We start from the raw sequence: 12,833 nt of genomic DNA, 5'->3' as shown, positions 1-12,833 counted from the left end.
ATTCTGGACTTTTACTTGGAACAGAGTATTTTTATATTGCAGTATTGGTACCTATACTTGAGTAAAGAATTGGAGTACTTTTTTCCACCACTATCTTCCACCACTGCATTTAAACATTTGTTTCTGTGAGAACCTCCACCCAACGTATTAACACATTCACACACAGACTGAAATATGAGTTCATCTGAGCAACATTCATCACACTAACATTTATCTTAGCTTCTCATTTCTCTACAGCGTCTTGGCACTCTCTGTGGACAGCGTTATTGTTTCATGGGCACTTAAATTGCCTTTTATATGTTTTCTTTGTGTGAGCCATTACTCAGATTTCAAGACTTTTCCTATCACATAATGAATAGGTTAGGGACCTGTCACAACCCAGCCCGTAGGGCCATGACAGATTGAGGAGGACACGGCAGTGAAAACATAACAGTAACTTTATGAGCATGATCAGTGGCATCAGTAATGTATGGATGTGTGATCAAAGTAGCGTAGGGTGTTGTAGAGCAGTGTTCCCCAATGTTTATGGGTCACAAGTAATATCTCCTTGTTTCCTACATAACAAAATAAAAAAAATATTATTTAAAAAGATTTCAAGCAAAGAAATAACAACAATTTCTCAATTAAAAACAATTCCGACATTTTTCCAAAGTATTTCATACATGAGGGGAGAGAGACTCCCGGCACCCACTCTTTTACAGCACCCTGGGAGCACCCAATGCACCCAATTGGAACCCTCAGCCCAGCCCACAAGACCTGTTGGAAGAGAACGCAGACAATACAAGGGGAGTACACAATACACAGACACACAAACACAGGCCCTGTAAGCCACAAAGGGACCAAAGGGACTGGGACTCACAAACAACATAAACACATACACACACTTGAAAGACTCACAATGATATTAAAACACTCATGAAGCTCATCCACAAGATAAAGTTTCATCGCTCCGTTTGTGTACCTTTTAATCCAGGACTTTTGCCTGTAACAGAGTATGTTCTACATTGTGGTATTGCTATACTTTTACTTAAAGCACCTCTTCCCCCATTTTTAACATTACAGTATGTTCATTCAGTAAAATTGGTCCTCACTAATGCTCATTGTAAGATGGCACCATTTTTGTCTGCTCGCTCTTAGTGTAGGGCTGTGCACAGTTCAGAAACTCGCCTACCAGTGACATCATCTTATGAGGATTAGTGAGTATGTAAATATATGAAGATATGGCTGGAAATGGGTGAAGCGCTCCTTTAACTAAAAATAATAATAATAATCCATCACTGCTGATTGCCCATGAACCTTATTAGTTCTTTCCAGAAGTCATTCTAAATGATTTCCCTAATGACCCAAACAAGCAACCAGAATCGCGTTCCAACTCTTTCTGCTTCATCAACACTCCGCCAGTGGTGTAAAGTAACTAAGTACATTTACTCAAGTACTGTACTTACGTAAAATGTTGAGGTACTTTTACTTTACTAGATAATTTCCAATTTGCCATACTTCTACTTCTACTCCATTACATCTCAGAGGCAAATATTGTACTTTTACTCCACTACAATTATTTGGAAACTTTAGTTACTTGTTACTTTGCGGTTATAAATGATTATATTATAAAACCAACATTAACCACTTCAGCCCCAATTTATAAATAGGCTATTTGAAAACAGCAGATCTACAAGCTCATAACGCGTCGTATCGCGAGCTTGTAGATCGGCTATTTTCAAACATTTTAGTACTTTTACTTTTGGTGCTTTAAGCACATTTTGATGCCAATACTTTTGTACTTTTACTCAAATAAATGTTTTATTCCGGACCTTTACTTGTAACAGAGTACTTCTACATTGCCGTGTTGATACTTTTACTTAAGTAAAACATTTGAGTACTTTTTTCCACCACTGCACTCCGCAAACATCAAATCACTTCTATACTGTCTAAATGTAGCTCAGAAAACAATCGGTTGCAGGCTGCACAATGGCGGCGTGGATTCCCAGGCTCCGGCGCGCGGTCAAGGAGGTCAACAAACAGGCCCCTCCATCAAAGCCAAAAACAATCTTCTTCTCCCAGGCAATTAGTGGCGAGGTTCCCGGAGGACCGTCTGCTTGGAACCTCCCCTCCACAAAGCCTGACTTAAACTCGAAAAATAGCAGATGTACAAGCTCACAACGCGTCGCGGACACGAAGTGTTGTGAGCTTGTACCTCTGCTATTTTCGACGCACAACACCGTCGTGTGAAGGAGCAGCCATGAGGCCTTTAACCCATTTCGACCGGGGAAATAATCGGTGTCATTTTTAGATTTTTTTAGCTATTAAAAAATAGCAGATATACAAGCTCGTAGCGCGGCACTATGAGCTTATAGATCTGCTATTTTTGTAAAATTGTTGCAAATCTTTGAATATAATATATATATATAATATATATATATATATATATATATATATATATATATATATATATATATATATATATATATATAGACGGTATATATTTTTTTAAAGCAAACATTTTAACTCAAATCTTTGCTTCTGGGGATTCTACAAATGTCCTCTAAATCCTAACAGTTTTCTGAAAAATGTATGTCGCTATAATATCAGTGGTTCTTTCATGTCAAGGACCCCCCAAAATGATATGTATTTGGCCGCGTACCCCCATCTCAAAACATTTAGTTCCAGGGACCCCCATGAAGCAAAGATTTGAGTTACAAATGTTCCCTTTAAAAAAATATATGCATTTTTTTTTTTATATATATATATGTATATTCAAATATTTGCGCAAATGTTCACGATTTTTCAAAACATAGCAGATCTACGAGCTCATAGCGCGGCACTCGTGCCGCGCTATGAGCTTGTAGATCTGCTATTTTTGAATAGCCCAAAGACATCTTAAAATGACACAGATGACAGACCTTTCCCCGGTCTTAATGAGTTAAGCTGCTTTCACACATGCACTGAAACCTTGAACCTCTCTGAGACAGTCTGTTACCCGTGAGAACGCAAACGTCCCAATCAGTTGGACCAGACACGCACCAGTGTGATGGACAGTGATGTACCTTTACTTGAGTACTGTAAGTATCACTTTTTGAGTATTTGTAATTTACTACGAGTATTTGCATTTTTGGATACTTATGACTTTCACTCTATTACATTTCAAAGACAAATAAAAAAGTGGAAAAAAGTGCATTGAATTAACCAGTTAAGCGCTTATTTAAAATATAGTGAATATAGCAGATCTACAAGTTCACAGTGATGCGTTGTCAGCTTGTAGATCTGCTATTTTCAATATTATTTATTGAACAATTTTAATGCAATTGAGAAATTGTAATGCAATGTATATTAAAAATTAAATGTGCTTGCACCTTTGAATACTCTGTACTGTATGTTTTTAAAAGTATACTGTTGAATGCTTTAAAAGCACTTATTCTAATACTTTACTTTGAGTAAAAGTTTGGTCTACATCTACAAGCTCACATTATGTCCAGTGTGCGACACCCAACAACCCAACACCGAACTACATGCAAGTAAATAGGCTTTTATGTGAGCAGAAGTGATACATAAGTACATTGGAGAGTGTGCCACAAGTTTGCAGTAAGTGCACCATATCAGAAATTAAAAGCCCCATATGAGTCTTTGGGGCTGGGAGCGAGACTCATTCCCAGCTGATAAAAAAAACAAACACAAACATCTGTTGCCTCTTTACTCCCATTTGACTGTCACTATACTGTCTCACAAAGTAATTAAAAAAGGGGCTCTGGATTGGTGGTTAGTTATATAGTTATATCTTTCCCTTTCCCCTAGTCAGGTGAAGAAGTAATTCTTCTGCCCACCTTTTTGACACTTACCCATGTCCTCTTACCGTGGTTTCATCGTCTCTCCTCCTCTGACCCGTCAAAGGAATCGCATTCGGTCAATATTACGTTATCAGTCTCTCCGTGTTTTTTAAGGTGTGAAATGGAGCCTTGCCTCGTATACAACCATCCTAATAGAGTACAGAAGTCCTGACGTCAGTCACTTATATTTGATACGGTCTGTTTCTGGCGAAAATGTAACTAATTCGGCGGAAGTAACATTATCGTTTTCTCACCGTCAGTTGATGCTTCATATCCATAAGAGTCAAACCGCCGGGATCATTTGTTTATTTTTGGAACACAGTTCTTATTTGACGCAATATTAAAGATGTCTATGGGGATTCAGAACGGGGCTGGAAAACGCGAACCAGGTAGGATGTGTAAATTACGTCAGACTTCGGTGCTCTATTGTCTGTCTCATGTTGTGGCTTCACTGAGCATGAGACTTTTTTTTTCTTCATTAATTGGGGTTACAGTTACATTTCTGATTATCACAACTTTGTATCGCACTCCGTGCAGTATAAAATCAGACTCGTAATACAATGTGACCGTGCTTTCGCCGTGGTTGCCCGCAGGCTCTGGAACGAACTCCCCCTTTGCATCAGATCCGCCCAGTCCATTGAGGTTTTTAAGTCCCTACTCAAGACTCACTTTTTTGACTTGGCTTTTAACCAAAAATTTGTTTCAACTTTGATTTGTTTTAAATTGTTTGTGATTTGATTGTATTTTGACTGTACTTGTACATGTTGTTTTGTTCTCTTGACCTGTACAGCACTTTGGTCGGCGACAGTCATTTTGAAATGTGCTATAAATAAAGTTTGATTTGATTTGATTTGAATGTATTGTCATATCACAGGTTTACAGGTGAAAAGAAAAGGGTGGGGGCGAAACGACGACCTTCCGATTCGGCGGACGAGTTAAACACTTTTAATCCCTATCTGATCGGATCAGATTTGGATTTTGGGTACTATTGTTCAAAATCTAAAATCTGGATTGGGATCACTCCAATATCCTATCAGATCAGGACAGCAAATCCAAGCTTTACTCTGCATGCGGCCCGCACCGTCACTCAATGCGGCCCCAGGCAAAAAAAAAAAAAAAAGAACAAAGAAAAACAAATTAATCTAAACATATCCGAAATTGTGAACTATTGCCTTCAACTGTTCCAAACATGCAACTTTCCATGAACCATTTTAATTACAACAGTCCACCAGTAGAGCGCGCTCTCGTTCATTTTGATAGAAGCCTTATTAACTATAATTATAGTGTTCATTTTTGTATATTTGGGGGGGGCCAGAGTGGGACCCCCCAGAGTGATTGAGGACATTTTGTGGCCCTCACCATCTACAAAGTTGCCCACCCCTGATCTAGCCACTCAGCCGTGGCCTGTAGCTCAGTGGGTGATAGCTGAGATTTGTAAAAAATATATATATATCCCTCAATGGGGAAATGTTTAATCATCCACTCCTCCAAACAAAAACTGTTTGATATAGTTTATTTAATTTGACCACATTGGCTACTGCTTTATAACAGTGTTTCTCAAACTTTTGTATTACATTTTATTTCAAGGACCCCCAATTTGCCCTAGCTTCATAGGCCATGGACCCTCCATAACTCTGAGAGTCAGTGGTGTAAAGTAACTAAGTACATTGACTTAAGTACTGGACTTAAGTACGCTTTTGAGGATTTTTTACGTTACAGGAGTATTTCCTATTTTCAGTACTTTTACTTCTACTCCACTACATCTCAGAGGCAAATATTGTACTTTTACTCCACTACAATTATGTGACAGCTTTAGTTACTAGTTACTTTGCAGATTCTGATTATTATCACAAAACATACATTAACCACTTCACCCCTGTACATATATTTTGGCCATTTGAAAATAGCCGATCTACAAGCTCACAATGTGTCGCGATGCGATGCGACGCATTGTTTATAAACATTTTGATTATAAACATTTTGATTATAAACATTTTGAACTTGTGAAATGGGACATTCTGCACAATGAGTACTTTTACTTTTGGTACTCTAAGTACATTTTGATACCAATACTTTTGTACTTTTACTCAAGTACATTTTGAATACCTTACTTTTACTTGTAACATAGTATGTCTACACTGCAGTATTGATACTTCTACTTAAGTAAAACATTTGAGTCCTTTTCCACCACTGCTGAGAGTGTACAAATGCAACCAAATGGACCCGTAAACAATCCATTTGGTTCCATTTGTACACTCTCAGAACTGTAACCGTAAGGACCCCATGGAGGTCTCCGGACCCCTCTTTGAGAACCACTGCCTTAATAAATACATTTGCTGTTTTTAACGGTGCGGTGCCTGTTGTAATATATATATACAGTATCCGTGGCTTGACCCACGTCCCAGTATCGGCACAAGATCTTATGAAAAATACGTACTCACGCTAAAGCTGTGTCATCACATACTGTAGATATGGGTTTCTGACAGTGGTGGAAAAAGTACTCAAATTCTTTACTTAAGTAAGTAAAAGTACCAATACTGAAAAATAAAAATACTGTTACAAGTAAGAATTAAAATTGACTTAAAAATTGATTAAAAATTGAAAAATTGAGTAAAAGTACAAAAGTATTGGCATCAAAATGTACTTAAAGTACCAAAAGTAAAAGTACAAAAATGTTTGAAAATAGCTCACAACGTGTCGCTTCGCGGCGCGTTGTGAGCTTGTAGATCGGCTATTTTCAAATAGCCTATGTATAAAACAGGGCTAAAGTGGTAAATGTATGTTTCATATTTATCATAATATATATCTGAAAAGTAACTAGTAACTAAAGTTCTCAAATAATTGTAGTGGAGTAAAAGTACAATATTTGCCTCTGAGATGTAGTGGAGTATAAGTAAAAGTATTGGAAATTAGAAATACTCAAGTAAAGTACAAATACCTCAAAATTGTACTTAAGTACAGTACTTAAGTAAATGTACTTAGTTACTTTCCACTGATGACATGTGCTCTCGTTTTATCAAGATACCGCAGGGCCAGTATATTTAGTACATCATTGATGACGTATATAGACATTGTTCAAGATGCATATCACAGTACTTCAATGTAAAAGGATGAAGGAAAGTGCCACGGTAAGACTGAAGAAATGTTTTCAATTCATGTTTTAAGATTTAGGCTAGTATTAGAAGGGCATTGCAAGTGGCGAAACAGTGCGATTTTAATAATAATAATAATTTTGTAAAAAAAACGACTGCACGGTTAAAAGCCGAATTACAACAAGTGTTTGAAGAAAGAAAGGACTAACAAGAAGGGACCATCAGCACTATGTGCTTGGCTCCTTAATAACATTTTACACATTATCCAACCAGGATAAGGCATTCATACTGGATACAGGATAAACAAGTGATGGAAGTGATGAAACACAGGAACTGGAACACTAATAAATTGAAGCTGATAAATGGGTACTCGCTCCTGATTGGCTCAATTTGGCAACCCACCTGAAAATGTATGTTCTGTTTATTCAAGAGCTGGAGAGACTGGGAGACCCCTGTTACTGAAACAAACAGTCTATAGCAATGATTACTATCACAATATAGAGCTTTAAAACTATAATAAACTATCACTTACTCTACCTTTAATTAAGCTAAAAAGCCTTTTTCAAAATGCACACTGGAGCCAAAGCCACGATTCGAGTCTGTGTTGTGTTTACAGCCAGACAACCGTTACTCTATTCCATTTTTCAATTAGGCCACGCTGATTACGGTACATTATTTAAACGTGCCTCCATCCACTTGTGTTCGGTCCGTCGGGAGGGCCATATAATTAATCACACTTAATGAGAATAACTTAACACCTCCAGGGGAGAGAGTGACACTGAATGCTGGCAGTATACGGAGTAGGTATCCAAACATTATTATCTAAAGCAGTGGTTCTCAACCGGTGGGCCTTGAGGACATTGGTCATGTTAATTATTCATTTGTTTAAGATTTGTTTTTGGGGCTTTTATGCCTTTAATAAACACATGTTTACAAAATAGTCTCATTTTTATTATTATTAGGGCTTTGATGCAAAACATGATTCTAAACATGATGGGTAAAGCTGCAGAAGTTGTAGTGCTTAAAGGAAAGCTCATTTTGGCTCTCCTCTTTAGCTGCTGCGCAGCAAAGAAAAAGGGGGGGTGGGAAAGATCGACACACGATTATTGCCCTTGACACTTCGACACTTATAGGCATGAAGAATAACGAGCGATGAAAGGGTGCATTGCACTTCAGAATATTCCTAATCCTTCATAATGTTGATATGCTCAGGTGGTCGGCATTAAATCAAAATATACGTAACTCATTGACGCGTTTGACGTGTTTTTACGCATATAGGCCCAACGTGTTTGACATGTTTTTGATAAAAAATAATAATATATATATATATATATATATATATATATATATATATATATATATATATATATATATATATATATATATATATATATATATATATATATTTGTTTTGTTTTTTTGCTGTCCGGCAGGAACCAGCTAACTCCAAAATGTTCATTTTTCAGGAAAAAAAAAAAGTTAGGAGGTTTTGTTCATCATTGATAAGAACAGCTGAATGGACCTCCAAGCTCAAAATGAGGTTGGAGGTCAAAAGGGGGTGGAGCCTGGAGTCTGCTAAACCAGCTAACTCCACCCCCCTTTGCTGGAGTTAGCTAGTTTAGCAGAAAGTTTGAGGATCCAATGGAGTTAGCTGCTTTTATCAGAAGCACTTTTTAATACTTGTCATTGGTTCAATATTTTTTTTAAATGCAAAAGCAGAAAAATTGAGTTAGCTGGTTCCTGCCGGACAGTTGCTGTCCAAACATTTTGGAAGTAGCTAGTTCCTACCGGACAGCAGAGATATTTACTATATATTTAATTTTTTTTTGGGGGGGGACATCCAGAACCCAAGATAACTTCTTGGTTAACTTATTACTTCAAAATCCTGTATCTCGGTTCCTGTGTTTTACTATGTATTTTTGGCGAGACATGCTATTTTCAACGGCGTATAACAAGCGAACGGTTCGCAATAACTTTTTTTTTCCTTCACGGAAGCACAGTGAAACCCTATGTGATTAGCAACCATCAGGGGATTGATCATACTGGAGATAAGTATTCTGTGACTACTTGAAAAGGTAAGAAAATCATAAAATCACTGGCACTGTATGCAATTATTTTTGTATTTACTTGTCACTGAATGAGTTAAGGTCATGGCATTTGTGGAGATCTTGTACAGTCAGTCCCCTTATAGCGTTTTTCAATTGGAGTGGTAACGAGTTATCACTGGGACTCCATATTTGAGCATTGAGCATGGCTGAAAACATAGTGACAACATAGTTATGACGTGAGTGTCAAGGCAGCCTGGTTAAATCTGGACCGCATAGACAGCAGATGGCAGTGTTGAGACAGATAGACTACGAGCGCATGACCCAGAAAGCCTCCACAAGCCTTCACAGGGAACAATTCGAGCAGAGATCGATAAACCTTATTTTGCACAGGTAATCACACCATAGCCTTTCCTGGATGGTAAGGTTCAAGATCTCGGAGTAATCAACAGTTGGCCAAGACGTTAGCTTAAACACCAATGAAGAAACGTCATCTGACATACACAGGAAAGAAAATCCACATCTGTAAACAGTGTGAAAAGAGTTTCAATGCCTTAAATAACCTGAAGACACACCAGCGTGTCCACACTGGGGAAAAGCCTTTCCTCTGTAAAAGATGTGACAAGACCTTCAATGTGTTAGGTAATCTTAAGACACACCAGCGTATCCATACAGGGGAAAAACCTTTCCTCTGTAAACAGTGTGACAAGACCTTCAATGTGTTAGGTAATCTTAAGACACACCAGCGTCTCCACACTGGGGAAAAACCTTTCCTCTGTAAACAGTGTGACCAGACCTTCAATGAGTTGAGTAGGCTTCAGATACACCAGCGTATCCATACTGGGGAAAAACCTTTCCTCTGTAAACAGTGTGACAAGACCTTCAATGTGTTAGGTAATCTTAAGACACACCAGCGTATCCACACTGGGGAAAAACCTTTCCTCTGTAAACAGTGTGACCAGACCTTCAATGAGTTGAGTAGGCTTCAGATACACCAGCGTATCCACACTGGGGAAAAACCTTTCCTCTGTAAACAGTGTGACAAGACCTTCAATGTGTTAGGTAATCTTAAGACACACCAGCGTATCCACACTGGGGAAAAACCTTTCCTCTGTAAACAGTGTGACCAGACCTTCAATGAGATGAGTAGTCTTCAGAGACACCAGCGTATCCACACTGGGGAAAAACCTTTCCTCTGTAAACACTGTGACAAGACCTTCAGTGTGTTAGGTAGTCTTAAGAGACACCTGCGTCGCCACACTGGAAAAAAAAACTTTCCTCTGTAAGCAGTGTGACAATAGTTTCAGTCAATTAGGTCAGCTTCGGCAGACCATCGTCTCTACACTGGAGAAACACATTTCCTCTGTAAACAGTGTGTTTGTCAACTTTATTTGTAAATTATCTGTATTCGTCAGCCCGCGCGTCTGAGGAGAACACAGATGTGAAGTCGGTCGGATTGGTGGTTTCCCCAAAATATATATTTGAAGATCATCAGCATGACCGAAGTCATAGATTGGCCTTTTTACTATCATAATGGGTACTGCGTGTAACTCCCTCCAGTAGTCATAAACGACACAGTGGTTCTGCATACTGATGATTTATTCAAGCTCTCTTACGGCTCAAATACACCAACGTCGAACTACATCAAATAAAGCATAAACAATCAAGCGCTCGTATTAACTGTGGGCAGTGGGTGAGTGTGTATGTATGTATGTGTAATGTATATACTCTGGCAGTGAAAGAGTTAATGATAGGAAAGTAGGAAAGGGGGAGAGAGATGGGGAGTGACACGCAGGAAAGGTTGTCGAACTTGCGACACGTCGTCAGGCCGGCATTGCAGCCTAGGGTGTCTCGACCGCCACGCCGCGGCCCAGTCCATGTAATTTTTTTTTTGTTGGTTTAATGCGACTTTTTTAACCCTTTTTTTGTTTTGTTTAATGCGACTTTTGTAACCCTTTTTTTCACCCGGTGCCAATTTTCTAAGTGATCCTGGGCGCTACACCAGCGCTACACCAGCCCCCCACAGCCTAGGGAGGCCAGGGCCGAGCTCATGCCTCCTTCAATCCATGAGAGCCAACACCCAGATATGGAGAAACAGGACACATGCGTGTACATTTTTGGGTTTCTGGCGGATTTTTTTACTTTTTTTTGTTACTTTATTTTGGTTTTAGGGTTAGGTAGGGTTATTGGAGGACTTCAGTAATCAGCTTTCAGTAAAGGCGTCTTCACATAAGAAAGCAGTTTAAGGAATTTTTGCATTCGCCATCTTGATTTGAAAGAAAGTCTGTTTTTAAGGAAATGGCTTTTAGTAAAGGATTTTGTGTTGGGTTTGGAATGAAAATCAGTATCCCACTCTCAGTCAGGGCGTCCTGGCATAAGAAAGTCAAATAAGGATCCCCATCACTCACTCAACCTGGATTAGGTTAAAGGCTATAAATGTATTTGAAGGTTTAGTTTTTTTTAAGGTTTTAGATTTTTTGTTCTGTTTAGGTAAATATAAAAGGAGCCTTAAGTTAACAGTGAACTCTTTTAAAGTAGGTTCACTGTAGACTGTGCATGGCAGAGAAGTCCAGCCTTCTGAGTCCATTCCAGGCCAGGGCCGAGCTCATGCCTCTTTCAATGCATGAGAGCCAACTGACTAGGGTTGCCAACATCCAGATATGGAGAAACGGGACACATGCGCGCAGTGGTGTAAATGGCCTGGATTCGCTTTGGGAACCCTACTGGTCGCGCGTGCATGTGTGACCAGTTTGCGCGCGCGGTTTTTCGCGGTTATTCCCCTTTTATTTCGCGGTTTTCCGCGGTTATTCCCCTTTTATTTCCGTTTTTTATTACTTTAATTCGGTTAACTCGGTAAAAAGAAATGTACTCCATGAAGTGTATAGGCCTATGTGTGGCAAAAAGGAAACGTTGCAGGGGGGGCTTATTTAATTGTTTTAATATATATATATATATATATATTTTTTTTTGTTATCAATTATCATCAACATTGGCCATCATCTTCAGTTTCAAAGTGCTTCTTCTTTTACTTTATTTCAGTTTTAGGGTTAGGGTTAGGTAGGGTTATGTTATTTAATTATGGACGATTTAGGAAAACAGTGCTAAACCTCATAAGCGATTATTTAAAAAAAGAAAAGAAAAAGTTGGACACTCTGAAGAGCGTTCCCACACGTGTTCACACCGTTCCCCGCAACGGTTGCTATGGGAACGCCGTTCCCAAGCGTGCAACGCCATTTACACCCCTGCATGCGCGTACATTTTTGGGTTTCTGGCGGATTTTGTTACTTTTTTTTGTTACTTTATTTCGGTTTTAGGGTTAGGGTTAGGGTTAGGGTTAGGTTAGGGTTATGTTATTTAATTATTTTGGGGGAGCCAGCCCCTAGGGTTCGAAAATGCTTTGGGGTGTCAAACCCCCCAAAACCCCCAAAATGCATAGAAAACTATGCATACCTATAACACAATACAAACACAATGGTCTTACACCTGCATTAGGCTACTACATCACATTGTACATCAGCATGTTCAAATCGGATACAGGATAGGTGGGCACTAGGGACATCTGGCTACAATTGGCTATTTTGTCCAAAATATTAAAAAATAAAATATTTGAAAAATGGTATTAAGTAATGTAAAGTAGCCTATACATGATGTGAACATGCACGGTACATCATTATTATACTTAAAGGTTCTATGACATCCATTTTCACTTTTTTTATTTTTTATGTTTTTTGGGGGGTTTTATGACCTCGATTACACCCAAAAAATCTGAACTTTGAACATTCAGTGGATTTTCAGTGGTCTGGGGTTTTCTGAATAATTAGGCTGAAAAGTTATCTGAGCTTGGCCCTTCGGCAGTGAGGTCACAGCCGATTAAT

This window comes from Gymnoscopelus braueri (genome assembly GCF_963280865.1).
Source record: "Gymnoscopelus braueri genome assembly, chromosome: 13".
Taxonomy (NCBI): Eukaryota; Metazoa; Chordata; class Actinopteri; order Myctophiformes; family Myctophidae; genus Gymnoscopelus; species Gymnoscopelus braueri.
Note: the sequence above shows the minus strand (reverse complement) of the source record.